Source organism: Varanus komodoensis, unplaced genomic scaffold (assembly GCF_004798865.1).
Source record: "Varanus komodoensis strain SLA01 unplaced genomic scaffold, ASM479886v1 scaffold51, whole genome shotgun sequence".
Lineage (NCBI taxonomy): Eukaryota > Metazoa > Chordata > Lepidosauria > Squamata > Varanidae > Varanus > Varanus komodoensis.
Window position 1 is genome coordinate 1,638,913 of NW_025336100.1, and position 15,501 is coordinate 1,654,413.

At 43.0% G+C, this 15,501-nt stretch overlaps 1 long non-coding RNA gene across 2 annotated transcripts; it reads right to left on the bottom strand.

The window, feature by feature from the left end:
* Positions 1-2,667: 2,667 nt before the first annotated feature.
* LOC123031903 lies at positions 2,668-9,669 on the bottom strand. Of its 2 annotated transcripts, none has more exons than XR_006416414.1 (5): positions 9,501-9,669; positions 7,558-7,717; positions 6,918-7,020; positions 5,971-6,171; positions 2,668-3,356 (listed from the first exon to the last, which is right to left on the bottom strand). It is a non-coding gene; the product is annotated as an uncharacterized LOC123031903 (long non-coding RNA). The 2 variants fall into 2 exon arrangements; XR_006416415.1 differs by having other exon boundaries at positions 9,547-9,631.
* Between the last annotated feature and the right edge of the window lie 5,832 nt (positions 9,670-15,501).

Genomic DNA, 15,501 nt, shown 5'->3' on the forward strand with positions numbered 1-15,501 from the left:
GGAGAAACTGAGGAGTTTCTCCACCAGGATATCATGGGGCACTTTGTCAAAGGCCTTGCTGAAATCCAGGTAAACCACATCCACTGCATCCCCTCCATCTAGCTATCTCAAAACCTTGTCATAGAATTCCACAAGGTTTGTCTGGCAGGACCTGTTTTTGCGGAAGCCGTGTTGTGTGGCTGTCAGCCTCCCTTCCCCATCTAGCATCACTAGATCTCTCTCGATTATGAGCCTTTCCATTGTTTTTCCTGCAATGGACATACGGTTAACTGGTCTGTAATTCCCCATGTCCCTTCTACTACCCTTTTTGAAAATTGGGACCACTGATGCCACCCTCCAGTCCTCTGGAAGTTCACCCGTTCTCCACAAGGCCTCAAAAATGGAGGCCAGTGTGCATGAGAGAACCCCTGCCAATTCCCTAAGTACTCTCGAGTGTAACCCGTCAGGGCCTGGCGCCTTTGTAATGTCCAATGCTCTGAGGAGCCCCTCGACTTCAAGGGGGGTGACTCTAATCTGTGCCCCTAAGTCCCCAGCCTCATCTAATCTCCTATGCGGATATCCCCCATCCTGCTTTGCGGAGAACACAGAGGCATTTAGCATCTGTGCCTGTTCCCTCATATCAGTCACTGGATCTCCTTCCTCCTTATTTAGTGGTCCCACCTCTTTTCTCCCCTTCCTCTTCCTATTTACATGCTGAAGGAAGCCCTTTTACTTGCTCTTGATATTCTTGGCAAGTCTCAGCTCGTAATCAGCGAAGAATCCTTCTGCAACGGGCCTCCTCCTCCCGGTATACCCCAGTACCCATTTCCTACAGAGGTTCCTCTTTCGTCTAATCCCTCTAACCACCTCCTTTTGCATCCATGGCAGCACTCTCCTCCGCCTCCCCACCTTACTAACTAGAGATATCGTCAAGGCTTGCGCCTCCTAAACCTCCCTTTTGAGTGCCATCCACTCCTCAACTCGCTTACGTTCCAGTAACCTATCCCAGGAGACTTTCCCCAGTCTGGCCTTCAGTTGGCCTTCAGTTGGCCCTCCTGAAGTCCCAGCTTCTGCTGCACATCCCCAGTCCCCTGATCAAAAAGCAAAGGATGGAGTGATCACTCGCATCCAGAGCTCCCCTAATCTGTACTTCATCTATCAGCTCCTCCCTATTGGTCAAGACCAAGCCAAGGATGTTTTCCCCCCTCATTGCCTCTCGGAACCTCTGTGTGAAAATCCCTCCCTCTATAGCCTCTAGGAAGCGACCTGACCTGGCTGTCACTGCTGAGTGAGTCTCCCAACTAATATCAGGGAGACTGAAATCTCCCATAATTACTGTGTCTCTCCCCTGAGATATCTGGTCTGTCAGGACATCATCCAGGGTCTCAAGTTGACCTGGAGGGCAATAACATACCCCCACTGTCAGGTCTCTTTCCCTATCAAAACCCTGAAGTTTCACCCAGACTGCCTCTACCGAATCCCCATCTGCGCTGCTTTCTATCTCACTACATCCTATCCCTTCCCTGATGTTTAAGCCATGCCCCCACCCCTCTTTCCCTTCCTGTTCTTTCTGAAAAGATGATACCCTTCTATGTTCACATTCCAGTCTTGCCTTTCATCCCACCAAGTTTCTGTGATTCCCACCAGGTCATACCCTCCTATTCCCAGGAGAGCTTCAAGCTCTTCCTGCTTATTACCCATGCTCCTAGCATTGGTGTACCTGCACCTCAGCTCCATCCCACCACTTCCTTTCCTTGGAGTTCCCAGCCTCCTCCTTCCTCCCATCCTCCCTGATACCTGGCCCCTCTCTGTAGGAGTCCTGTCCGTCCCTGCTCCACCTCTAAAACCCTGCTCCCAGAGCCCTGATCCTCTCCCCACACTTGTCCAGTGCAGACACGTTTCTGTGGGGCCTGAACCCCCAACCCCGCCCGGCTCAGTTTAAAGTCTTCCGGACGAAGCTCGCTAAAGCATCTCCAAAGGACCTTTTCCCCATCCTCGTGAGGTGTAACCCGTCCCTTGCCAGAAGTTCATTGGCAAGAAACCGAGTGCCGTGGTCGAGGAACCCGAAGCGTTCCTTCTGGCACCACACCCTAAGCCAGTTGTTCACCTCGGAGACCCTCCTGTCCCTTCCTGGCCCAAATGCCCGGACTGGTAAGATTGACGAGAAGGCCACTTGGGCCTTTAGCTCCCTGAGTTTCTTTCCCAAGGCCTTGAAGTCCCTGGTGATCCCGAGCACACCCTGCCTGGCCACGTCATTTGTGCCCACATGGATCACCAGGAGCAGCTGGTGAACCCTGGAGCGAACAAGACGCTCCACTCTGTCCTTCACATGCTGGATGCGTGCGCCCAGCAGGCAGCAAAGTCATATCACAGATTAAATTAAGAGGGCAAACAACTTTTCTTTGAACCCAAAGATGGGTAAAAGCACAAGAACTTTGGAGTTGGTTATACATCAAGATCATTAATTTCACATGGATGTCACACAGAGATGGGTAGGGACCTGTTTTCCCCTGCAGAGGAAGGCAGGACATGCTCCAACGGAGCAAAGCTCAGGGAGCCAAGGTTCCATTCAGATGCCAGGAAGCACATCCTGACAGTTAGGACCCCAAGGGTGTGGAATGGGCTTCCACGAGAGGTCGTTGAGGCCCCATCGGTGAGGGTGTTCAAAGATAGGCTGGACATGCACATGGTGGGCATGTTCTGAGCAGAGTTGCCTGGAGCTGGGTGTCAGATTAGATGGCCCGGGAGGCCCCTTCTGACTCACTCTGTTTCTATGTTTATCTATGTTTCTAGATCCCATGATTGCAGTGCAAACACTTACCCCTGCATCTAGTAATCTGTAGAAATTTAAAAGCAAATATCTTACTGTTTTCATGCTTTTTCTATTGTTTTAATATTATCTTTCTGAAGTGTTATGCACCACCTTTATTATCTTTCACCAAAAGAGTTAGCATGGAAATATGAATAATAAAAAAATACCCTCAAGCACATAGCAGTCACAATATTTAGCGAATAATAAAAACATTCTTGTTGCAATGATTATGCAAGCAGTTACCTCATTCATATCCATCTCTTACAAGTTGGGCATCTATTTGAAACCACAAGTTCAGCTGCTAAAATGAATAAATACATCAAGAATTATGCCAATACAAATAATTAGGCAGATAAAGAACCTTACTTACATTATGACTATGACAGAATCCTAATCCATTTATAATCTGAAATAAGTATTTTTGAACTCTTTTATAATCCAGGACATTTGGAATCATCTCAAGATCCTCAAGGACTGTGTGGTCAATGAATTCAAATACTAGATCCCATTGTTTTTTCTTCCTGCAGACTTGTATAAGGTTCACCAGGCTCTCGTGCCTTAATTGCTATTAGGAAACAGTAAATGTGTCAACAACACTGAAACAGCTTTCAACCATACACAGATTTTAAAAACATTCGAATAGCCCCTTGAATGCATAAACAAATGATAATTATAGTAATATTCACACTCTGATGTTATGTGCTAGGAAGTTACATACTAGGAAGTGTGTCCCATGGTGTTCAATGGGTATAACCAATTGGGTAGGTATGTTTAAGGTTGCAGCTTAGATATAAGAAAAACCCTATGTAAATACTAACATGCACATTATCCCAACAATCCCTAACACTACCTTCACATTGTGCATGCCGCTGAACTAGAGTTCTTGTCATACTGTATGGTTTTCCTACCAAGTAAACACATTGCTCCAGAGTTTCTTTTCATGAGGCTCCAAGGAGGCATCTCTATTGCTGCACATCTCTCAGTTTACCCAGAGTGAAGTGTTCAGCCCTCCATAACACTTCTCAGTCGCCGATCCCCTTCTGCCCTTTTTGTCTTGCACTGCCCTGCAGGCAGGTCACTGTGAAACCTCAGCTGATAGTGCTCCTCTGTCAACTGAATCTCCTGCCTGTGTTGTCTCCTAGCAATCAGCATCACCTGCTCAGGGGGCAGCCAGACTGCTCAACTCCTGCAGTGAAGCCTGCCCAGTTCCTCCTGTTCTCTCATTGGTAGAGCAGGGCTCTCATCAGCTTCTACTGTCAACTCCACATCCTGCTGTGCTATCTCCTTGTTTCCAGAGACTGGCTAACCATCACCACTACCCATCTGGACTAGCAATTACCCTTCCTCCTCCCCAGATGCTCCCTGACCTTGATTGCATACTGGAGCTTGCTGATATTCCACAACCCCTTCATCTTCACTGTCTGAACCTGAATTCCCATCAAAGTTATAAATTGGTAATGCACATTCTGGCAACTTTTCCCTGTGCTCATGAACAACAGTTCCAACCTTTCTTCCACAGACTAATCAGCCAAACTTAATCAACAGAACAGGCTAAAATGAAGGGTTATTTTGAATCTGATGCCTGTAGAAAGCAATCCTCTGAGCACTAGTCAATGCCTCCTTGGAGCCCATCAAAAAACCTATGAGCAAAGCTTTTCCATATAGCTTTTAGGTTATTGCCTACCACATTAAAACCTAAGCTATATTACCTTTATTTGTGTACATTCTTTCCTTGTTTACCCTCACCTTTGTTTTCCAAATCTTTTCAGTTGGTTGTTCTTTTTCTTTTTGAAAAAGAAAAACATGGCAAAGTGGCTTAAGCCAAGGGGAGAACAGAAGGCAATCTAAATGATTCAGGTAATTTGCCATATGAACAAAAGCAGATGCTATTTCAGGACATTCCATGTCCTGCACACGCATTCTGGCAAGATTCCCAAGAAGTTTATCATTTTGGCAGGACTGACAGCTCAGACTCTGAGAATGAGCTGAATGAAGGGGAGTTGACAGATCCTGGCAGGACTGACAGGTCAGAATCTGATGGTTGTTGAAATGGACACAGCTCCAGCTGTGACCCAAGGCCGTGGATACCCACCTGTGCCTGCTAAGGAAGAGATTAGTTCAAGGGTAGCCAAGGGGCCTAGTCAACCTGTCCATGGGAAAAAAGAAGAGCATCAACATCCTGAGGGGGAGGATTTAGAGATGAGGAGTCTATCAGAAGGACAACTCAGGCCTCCTGAGGAGGTGGCCCCAAAGATCTCAGAAGGAGTAACACAAGTGTGCCCAGCACTCCTTCCTCCCCAAAATGGGCACATAGGGATTCATTTGGGTGAAGGGGGCCAGAGAAGGTTCAACATTTCACTATGTGTATGCTCAGAGACTTATATGTAAAATAAAGACATTTTGCAAAAAGCACTGCTAGGAGGGAGTACTCAGCTCACACCACTCCCTTTCCCATAAGTCACCTGCTGAGCTCTCAGCACATTTATGCATCATATCACCTTTAAGATGAAGTTAACATGACCCAAATATTAACCTGTGTGCTAACCAACTTCAAAGCCTGGGTAATATTAACTGCTGATGAAGCAAGGCAGGTGGGAATTTTAGTCTGGGAAGTTGAAGTGCAGGGAGAAGCGAACATATGACCCTACTGCCTGCCCCAAACCATTCAGCCATAAAATGAGTTCATGTATTTGTAGGAAGCCACAGCACAATTCATATCACTGGCACCTGACAGCATAACTATAATTATCCAAACCATGTGGGAAGCCATATCACAAACAGCCTACCATATCAGGTTACAGCAACCAACAAGCACCCTCACAGTAGTCTGCATGTATTAATCAGGACTAGGCAGCACAGTCAATGCAGATGAAATGTTTTGCCAAGCTACTTTGTGCCTGTCTTCCCCTGCCCACCTTCAACCCTGATCACATTTTAAGCAACTGACAATTAGAAAAAGGCTCTAGTAACTTCCTGTTCAATGAGAGGAAGAAATAAGCAGAGAGGAGAGACGCATTTAGAAATAACCCCTGATAAAATTTCATAACCATTTATGCCCTTACTGTTAATGACATTACCTTGGTTTCTTACATAACTGACAACCATTTCATGGAAACTGCCTTAGAGCAGGGAAAAAAACATGTAACAGCACTAATCTGGGTTACTATCTCTTAGCTCACCTTGAGAAGCTTGATTTGTCTCATGGCAATTTTTTAAACCATTCTGTCATCCTCACATATTTGCGAAAAATTTCTTGATAGCAAATATTTTACCATCCTCCTTGTTCCTGCACTTCATCACCATTACATAGCTTCCTTCTCTCACTAGCCCAAGTATCTCATATTTGTCCATTTGAATTCAGATGGATGGGTCTCAGAGCCCTAGTAAAGACACAAAGGAAGGTCAGCATGTACAATAACACTTTGGAAGAATACATTGCTTTGGGAGTATGAAACCTGTTTGATTTGCTCTTTCTAATGTAGTATTTCAGCTTGGCTTTAAGAATGAAGAAAGATGTGACATTCTAAACAGAATATTATTCTCTGTCTTTCTATTCACACAATGTCATTTCTGAAGAATAAATTTTTATGTGAAGACAATGTTTGGGGGGGTCAGATTTATTAATGTTAATATATGTAAAAACAGGATAAAAACAATTTTTCTCCTTTCTATTTGTTTCTTATGTATTCATGCAAAATTTAGGATGAAAAGAGTCATATATGATAAAATCGTATCAGGTATAAAATCATATTTCCAGTTAGCTATTCCCTCCCAGGAAAGTACTCTTAAATTAATTTCTTGCTACTTTTGTGCCTCAGAAAATGTTCATGCAGGAATCATTTTAATAATAATATTTAATATTCTGCATCAGCGAACACAACTAGGAATATGCTTAGAAAGTTTTGGTAGTCAGGAAATTTAATTTAATTTAATAAAACATTTTAATCCTGTCTTTCACTAAACATCTCAAGACAGCTTATACAATATAAAATCAGCAACAATAAAAATATAATGGACAGCGAGAGAATGCACTCTGCGCCCCATATTCCACTAAATATCCAATACCAAATCCAAGAGAAAACACACAAAATGAGCAGAAAAGATCCCTGGCTGCTGGCAATCCTACCTGCCTTCATTGGTGGCTTCAAGTCATGTCACCTATTTCACAGCCACTGGCTGCTTCCACTTTAACCAGAAAAATGGATATCTGATTCTTTGGAGACAGGAAGCTGTATAGTACAGGCCAAAGGTGGGAAGGTATTCAGAATGGGCATTTATTCTGTTACTGAATCTCTTAAACAGAACAGTAATTTGCAGTTTAACTGTAGCTTCAGTATCAGTATATCAGAATTAAACAGAAGTAAAAATACATTTACAAGTGTGTACAGAAAATGAGGTGGAACACTGCACATTCCAAGTTCCTTACACTGTTAAATTCAATGGGATGATCCAGACTTACACTTAAAAAAGGCCCAGTGAAAGAAACAGGGTAAGTTAATAATGACTAATTTAAGTCCACTGATTTCAGTTGGTCTCCTCTAAATATGGCCAAAACTGAATTCAACCTCATTTTTTTCATATTTAAGAAGTCTCCTGACCATCTTGAAGTCAATTATTACTTCGATACTAGCAGGCAATTATTTATTTGATAGTTATATCTTCCATACTTTTAGAACAGTTCTATATAATAAACAGACAACAACAGTACATAACAGCATGCAAAATATCAGCAGACAGTAAAACAGAAATGTATACTTCATACTTACTATGAAGACAGTAAAGCAGCAGGTAGTGAATATAGGGAAAACTGTAACTAAACAGAGTCTTGGTTGCATCTCAGTTTTGCCACTCTCTTTTCACTCTTTATGAATGATTCTGTGAGTAGTTCAAGTACACTGTTGCTTTGCAGCAGCTGATTTGGAAATCCTTTGTTAAATAAATAAATAAAATATTAACATTCCTTTTTAAATGCATATGTTATCTTTTCAAGAAATGCCCTCAAATAAGTTTAGAACAAATTAAATAAAAATAAAGTAAAACGATAATAAAAATACTAATTATGAGTCACCATATGTTGGCTTTTATCAAACTATAATAATATGAACCATGGAAGGGAGTACCAAAATGCAAGTTCTCATTACCAAAAAAGTGTATTTAATAGAAGACAATCCTCACATTGACAAAAATGTCACTGGAAGCATATGTTTCTTCATATTCCAGCCTCAAGTCATGCAAGGCTACCTAGGTCAAAACCAGCACAATGGTTTAACATGAAACAAACTGACAACCAGTAACATTAATTTTTAAAAATGAGCACAATGCAAGACAAACTCCAGAAAAAGCCATGTTCAACATTAAATGATATTTCTGGCTGTCTTTAATAGAAGTCCTACACAAAGCATAAATCAGATACCAGGTCAAGAAATTGGACCAGCCAATGTAGGGGAGGGGGCAGACTCACAGCTTCAGTCATCACTTGGAGACACTGTAACACTACCATGTCCAGGCGCACTCCCCAAACTGCAAATTGGGGCAAAGTGTGTCCCCACCCAGCACGGGCATATTCCCCAGATCCAGATCAATGGATGGCTCAACCCTCTATCAGCAAGTTCACCTTTACTGCACTGCATTTTTGATCTCAGGCTGATATTCATGGAGATCTCTACCACATCTGATACTGAAGGAAAGAAGAATCAGAACTGCATCACGATGAGACAGAGCTTCAAATTCCCATATGACCTCATCAAGTACTATCAAGCAAATAGAAAAAGTATGCGGGAAGCAAGATAGAAACTGTTAGAGCCCAATGCTGCTTTTCCCACACCAAAGAGAAGTCTTCTGCATGAATTACAAGGCTGGTACCAAGCTACTGCAAAGCAAGAGGGGACAAGCGCATTGACGGGTGAGAAGGAACAGCCACTACCTCTGATGCTTGCTTGCCATCTCTCTCAGAATGCTTCTGAGCATTGGACCCTGATCTTTATACTTATCTCCTTCACTTATTTGACCCCATCTCCTTGGCCAAGGAGGATTAGTTCCTCTGTGTCCAACAAACCTAAGTTCTGTACAATTCACTAGAAGCAGTGCAGGCCCTTAGCACCCTGCTGTCCATAGGCACTTGCTAAAATAAAGGTAAAGGGGGTCTGATTATCTCTGATTATTATAATGAGCCCCTTTCCATCTTCCTGATTAAGGTTTCTTCCTTCTAGTCAACAGCCTTTCACTCCCCTTTATATGTATTCCATTTACACATAGGGAAACAAGCCATTAATGAGTGATGAACACTCCCACCCATACACACAGGAGGAGACTGTTCTTTTTTTCTTTTGTCCTTTAGGCCCGAGCATCAGATCATTTCAGCACCTACGTCCCCCTCCACCCACCCCCGCCCAGAAACAGGGACAGCGAGATACAGAGAAGCGGATGCTCTTTCTTACTGCAAGTAAGTTTGTGTCCGTGCTAAATTCAACTACATGGGGTGTCCACTCTATCTCCGTCCGCCCCGCCACCCCCGGTGAAGCAATGGGAGGATTAGGTTCACTAAAATAATAAGGGCGTTGGCATCACGAACAGCACGCCATCATCGAGCTACCAACCTCAGAACCCATCCTGGATAAAGCACTTCAAAAACTTCCTTAAGGCGATATCCGCCCTTTACAAAGATGCGAAGATGCCAAGATTACACCTGTAGCAGCCGCACACCACTCACCAGTCCGTCCTGAATGCAAAGGCCCGCAATGAGATCCAATACTCACTCCTCAGAAGACTTCCTTTTGCAGGAGGCTGAAGCAGAATCAACGTAGCTCGAGCTTTGTCGCTGCTGTGAGAAGAAAGCAAAAGCCCGGGCAGTAACCAGGAGCAACGACCTCTACGTGCACAACACAACAGAGGCTGCACGCGCAGAAGTAGGAACTGCTGCAGACACACGTGGTGGCGGAAGGCAGAGATGGGCATCTCTTACTCAGAAGGGATGATTTGAAACAAGGGAGTAGAAAGATTTAAAAGGTAACAAAGAAAATTACTTAGCCCAAAAGGGGAGGGGGGGCTAAGATCAGATAGCACAGGGTGTGAGAAAACAGGCATGTAGGCAGGATGGCCAAATACTGACTCAATGACTTCCTGATTGTTTATTGACAAGCTTGGCAGAACAAATGAGCCTATTGTAGCTCACTGGGGGCAGGGTTGGATTGGGAAGAAGGACCAGTATTGGAGCAGCATGGAGTAGGCGGAGTAAGATTGTAAACTCTCGGTACCCTAGCCAATGAGAGGAAAGGAGGAGGGAGAAGTGGCTGGGGGCAGGGCATAAAATGGGATGTGAACATGTGCTCAGGTGAGCTGGAAAATGGGAAGGAAACCATTTTTCATTCATTTGTTGCAATAAAGTTTTAAAAAGAACTCTGCATGCTTGGAATATTTTTCTCTTCCGAAGGAAAGAAAAGAGTGATTTTAACACTTCCCCTCTTCTGGGCACAGCGGTGTAGGAGACACATTCCGCTTTTTTGTTTGCAAGAGAGAACAAGCAAACCTTGTTTCCCTGAAGATCCTATTTGCTAGTGTCCAACTTATTTCAGTGCCACCTGCCTGTTGGCTGCATCTGAGGTATTTTCGTCCTGTGGCCGCCCTGCTACAGAGCCGGGTGTTACTGCCATAGCAGCACCTTTGCAGAAAGTATACAAGCCTTTTTTCCAGAGTTAGAATTGGAGGTCTATGGGTCCTCAAATGTTAGATCCGTTATTTATCTCTTTATTTAAAACTGACCAATAGCCAAAGCTGCTGGAGCCACTCACAGCAATTTAAAACAATTGAAAAACAAAATGTGGTACAGAGACATTTAAATGGTTAAAACTACCGTTTAAAATAAAGACTAGAGTAAGACTTTGCAGCAATCCAAAGATTTAAAATACTATACAAGTTTTAAAACAGACTAAACTAAAATTCCTGGGAAAATAAAGTCTTCACCTGACACCAGAAAAAGTATAAGGTAGGTACCTTGCAAATCTCTCTAGGAAAATCATTTCATAGTGCCTCAACAGAAAAGGCTCTCCTAGTAGCCTCTGACTTCCATTTGCAGAAGGACCGCTGAGGATACCAGGGTCCAGACAGGTATATATGTGAGGAGACAAGCCTTCAAGTAACCTGGCCCCCAACCAGGTAGGGTTTTGAAATAAATCTGTACACAGACTGACAGCAAGTGTAGATGGTAAAGTACTAGCCTGATATGGTCACTCTGATCAGTCCCCGTTACCAAACGAGCTCCTCTGCTTTGGACCAGGTAAAGTTTCTGGACTATTTTCAAATGGAGCCCCACATATAACACATTGTGGTAATCTAGTCAAGAGGACACTAGAGCATAAATAGCTCAGCTTTCCCTGTCTATATAAGAATGTAGTTGTTATGTCAGTTTGAGCTGGCAGAAAGTGCTCCATGCACTGAGTCCACCTGTACCTCTAATGACAGGACTGGATTCAGGAACACCCCGAAACCACAAATCTGATCCTTTAGGATGAGTCTGTCCCCCTGCAAAACAGGTTGAATATCACTCATCCAGGCAGGTGAACCATTCACTAATAGTATTTCTGCCTTGTCTGGATTTAGGCTTATAATAATCAGCTGCCCCAGAGTCCTCTCCTCCCTGTGAGCAGAAACCTCTGTTCAGAGTTCCCTGAACCCCAAATCCCAGTGCCAGACACTGAATTCAGTGCAAAACAATCCAAGCATTGTGGGAAATCGGCTTGTTTAAAAAAGTTCACAATGCGGGGGTGGAGGGTCTAAAACACTTCAGCACACCAGGCTCAGACATGCACAGAGTAGGAGAGGGAAAGGGAAAGGGGAATTGGAGAGCAGCACAAACAGGAATTACAAACAATCCACTGAGACCCCTCAGGCTTCCCTGAGACCCGAGGCCAACTGGCCAACATGGACACAAAATAACAAAGCTAGCTGTTCCTAATGCTAATACAATGTATGATACCCAATGTAGCCTTCTCTCCAGTAGAATAGCACACTGTCCTTCAGCAAAGCCTCTGGCAGCAACAGGGAACCTCAGCTTTTATTCCTGCTTGATCAATCACATGATTCATGGGGTGACATCACCTGACATATTCCAGGTAAGAATTGTGTGCCCTATGGCCCCCAAATCTGGGGAGTGCAAATTCTCCTGTCCTCTGGTGACTTTTGCAATTCCAGCCCTATCTGGCCCTCCAGTGGTCTTGGTGCCTTGCTTTCCTTGAACTGGCACCTGGAGGCAGCTGGATATCTGGGCGAAGTATTAACTCTTCCTCCGCCAAGAGACCCTTAGGTGACTTTCTGTTAAGAGGCTCAATTTATTTGCCCCATCTATTCCATTACCATACCCAGACACTGATACACAGCAGCCTTTGTTTCACCTGAATTTGATGAAAAGGAGAGATAGAGTTGGGTATCATTTATATATTGATATTCTCAGTCCACACTGCCAGATAACATCCCCCTGCAGTTTCATGTTGATGTTAACATCATAGGCAATAAACAGAGCCCTGGGAAAGCCCTTAGCATAACTGTCAAAGCACATAGCAATAATCCCCCAGTACCACCTTCTGGAATGGGCTGTCAAAGTAGAAGCAGAACCACTGCATTGTAGTGCCTCCAACTTCCAAACCAGACAACCTTATCAAGAATGCTTGGTGGTATCAAAAGGCACTGAGAGGTCTAGGAGAATCAACAGGACCACACTCCCTCATCCCTCTCTTGGCAAAGTTAATCCAACAGGGCAACCAATAGATCCAACTGACATGGGTAGGAGTTGAGTTGGTCATGTCTAATTAGGTCCCATTTATTTCAGTGGATTTATGTTAAGTCTATACAGTCCTATGGCAGCCTCCTATTCTGCTGAGGTGAAACTACAAGTTAGAAAGCTGTCAGTGGCCAGGGAAATTAAATGGGTCCTATTCTCTGTCTTCTCTTGTTGAAAAAGATTGGACTAATTGGATAACTAATGGAATAATAAAACTAGTGATACTACTAGAAGATTAGATAACTGCCCCCACTCCCCAGCTTGGAAGACATTCTACAAGCTACTGGGGAAGAGCAAAGGACAAATATAAATATTAATGAGAGAACTAGATCACAACCAAAAGGAAGTCTAGTGGTTGAAGTGCACAGAGCTGAAAAAAAAAGTCTGATGCTGCACAGCACATACCATTGGCATATGGAACATAAGAGGTTATGAATCAAGACAAACTGGGAACCATAAAGCAGGAAATGAAACCGCATTGAAATACTTGGTGTGAGCAGACTAAATTGGACTGGAATGGGACATTTTCAATAAGAAAAAGACAAACTTTTTACACTGGAAATGTCAAACTCAGAAGAAATGGAGTAGTTCTAATACTAAGGAAAGATGTAGCACAGGCAGTAAGAGGCTATAATACAAAATCTGACTGAAAATATCAGTCAGAACTCATTTAAGTCTATGTTCCAACGACAGAGGCTGAAGAATAGGAAACTTTTATGTAGGTATTCAAGGTATTGATAACACACCAAAAAAGACATATTGATAATCCTAGGTGATTGGAATGCAAAAGTAGGATACAAATCAGAATCAAATGTAGAAAAATATGGCATAGCAGTAAGAAACATAGAAGAAAAATGACTCATGAAATTAAGTGAAGCCAACAGCCTATTTATCACAAATACACACTACAAGCAGTTGGCTATTGGGGGATTTGAAATGTAATAAATAACTAAAAACCAGATGACTGTATATGTGGATATCACCAGATGGCCAGAAACTAATATACTATGTGATTGGAAGCATAAGATGGAGAATCTATATTCTTGCTGCCAAAACAAGACCAGGAGCAGAGTGCAGTAGTGACCATGCTGTCTTAACAGCAGAAAAAAGAGTCAAGCTAAAAAGGTTCACTAACAGAAGCATAGTGTCAAAATAAAACTTAAATAACATCCCTGAGGAATTTAAAGTTCATATGGACAACATTCCACCAGTTTCTCCTGTCTTCCACCATCCCTCAAGGTCCAACCAACTCCACACCCACCTCCCCAGTGACCCCATACAGCCACCTCAACCTCTGTCATCCCATTCTCCCTTGGCCTTCAATTTTTCCCAGCATCAGGATCTTTTCCTATAAGTCCTTCTTTCTCATTAGGTGGTCAAAGCATTTGAGCTTCAGCTTCAGGATCTGTCCTTCTAAAGAACAGTCAGTGTTAATTTCCTTTAGGATTGACTGATTTGATTTTTTTGCAGGCCAAGGGACTCTCGGGGGTCTTCTCCAACACCACAATTCAAAAGCATCAGTTCTTCAGCTCTCAGCCTTCCGTATGGTCCAACTCTCACAGCCATACATTACAACTGGGAAAACCATGGATTTGACTATACAAACTTTTGTTGGCAGGGTGATGTCTCTGCTTGTTAGTTGCTGTTCAGATTGGCCATAGTTTTCCTTTCAAGGAGCAAGCGTCTTTTAATTTCTTGGCTGCAGTCACCGTCCGCTGTGATCTTGGAGCCCAAGAAAATAAAATCTGTCCCTACCTCCATTTCTTCCCCATCTATTTGCCAGGAAGTGATAGGACTGGATGCCATGATCTTAGTTTTCTTAATGCTGAGTTTCAAGCCAACATTTGCCCTCTCCTCCTTCATCCGCATTGAGAGGCTCTTTAGTTCCTCTTCACTTTCTGCCATTAGAGTGGTATCGTCTGCATATCTGAGGTTGTTGATATTTCTCCTGGCAATCTTAACTCCGGCTTGTGCTTCAAATAGCCTGGCCTTTTGCATAATGTACTCTGTATATAAGTTAAATAGGCAGGGTGACAATATATAGCCTTGCTGTATTCCTTTTCCAATTTTGAACCAATCAGTTGTTCCATATCTAGTTCTAACTGTTGCTTCTTGACCCACATACAAGTTTCTTAGGAGACAAATAAGATGGTCTGATACTCCCATCTCTTTAAGAACTTGCCACCATTTGTTGTGATCCACACAATCAAAGGCTTTGACGTAGTCAATGAAGCAGAAGTAGATGTTTTTCTGGAACTCCCTAGCTTTCTCCATGATCCAGCATATGTTGGCAATTTGATCTCTAGTTCCTCTGCCTCTTTGAAACCCCACTTGTAATTCTGGTAGTTCTTGGTCCACATACTGCTGAACCCTAGCTTGTAGGATTTTGAGCATAACTTTGCTAGCATTGTACAATAGTTTGAACATTCTTTGGCATTGCCCTTCTTTGGGATTGGAATGTAAACTGACCTTCTCCAGTCCTGTGGCTACTGTTGAGCTTTCCAAATTTGCTGGAATATTGAATGTAGCACTTTAACTTCATTGTCTTTTAGGATTTTGAATAGCTGAACTGGAATACCATCACCTCCACTAACTTTGCTTTTGCTAAGACTTCCTAAGACCTATTTGACTTCATACTCCAGAATGTCTGGCTCAAGGTTATAACACCATTGAGGCTATCAGTTACATTAAGATCTTTTTTGTATACTTCTTCCATGTAATCTTGCCACCTCTTCTTAATCTCTTCTGCCTTTGTTAGGTCCCTGCCATTTTTGCATGAAGATAGGCATGATATCTCATGATATCTCCAATTTTCTTGAAGAGCTCTCTAGTCTTCCCCATTGTATTCTTTCCTTCTATTTCTTTGCACTGCTTATTTATATTTATTTATTTATTTATTTTTAACCTGTCCATTAGCCTCTTTGTGAGTGTTTTTCCT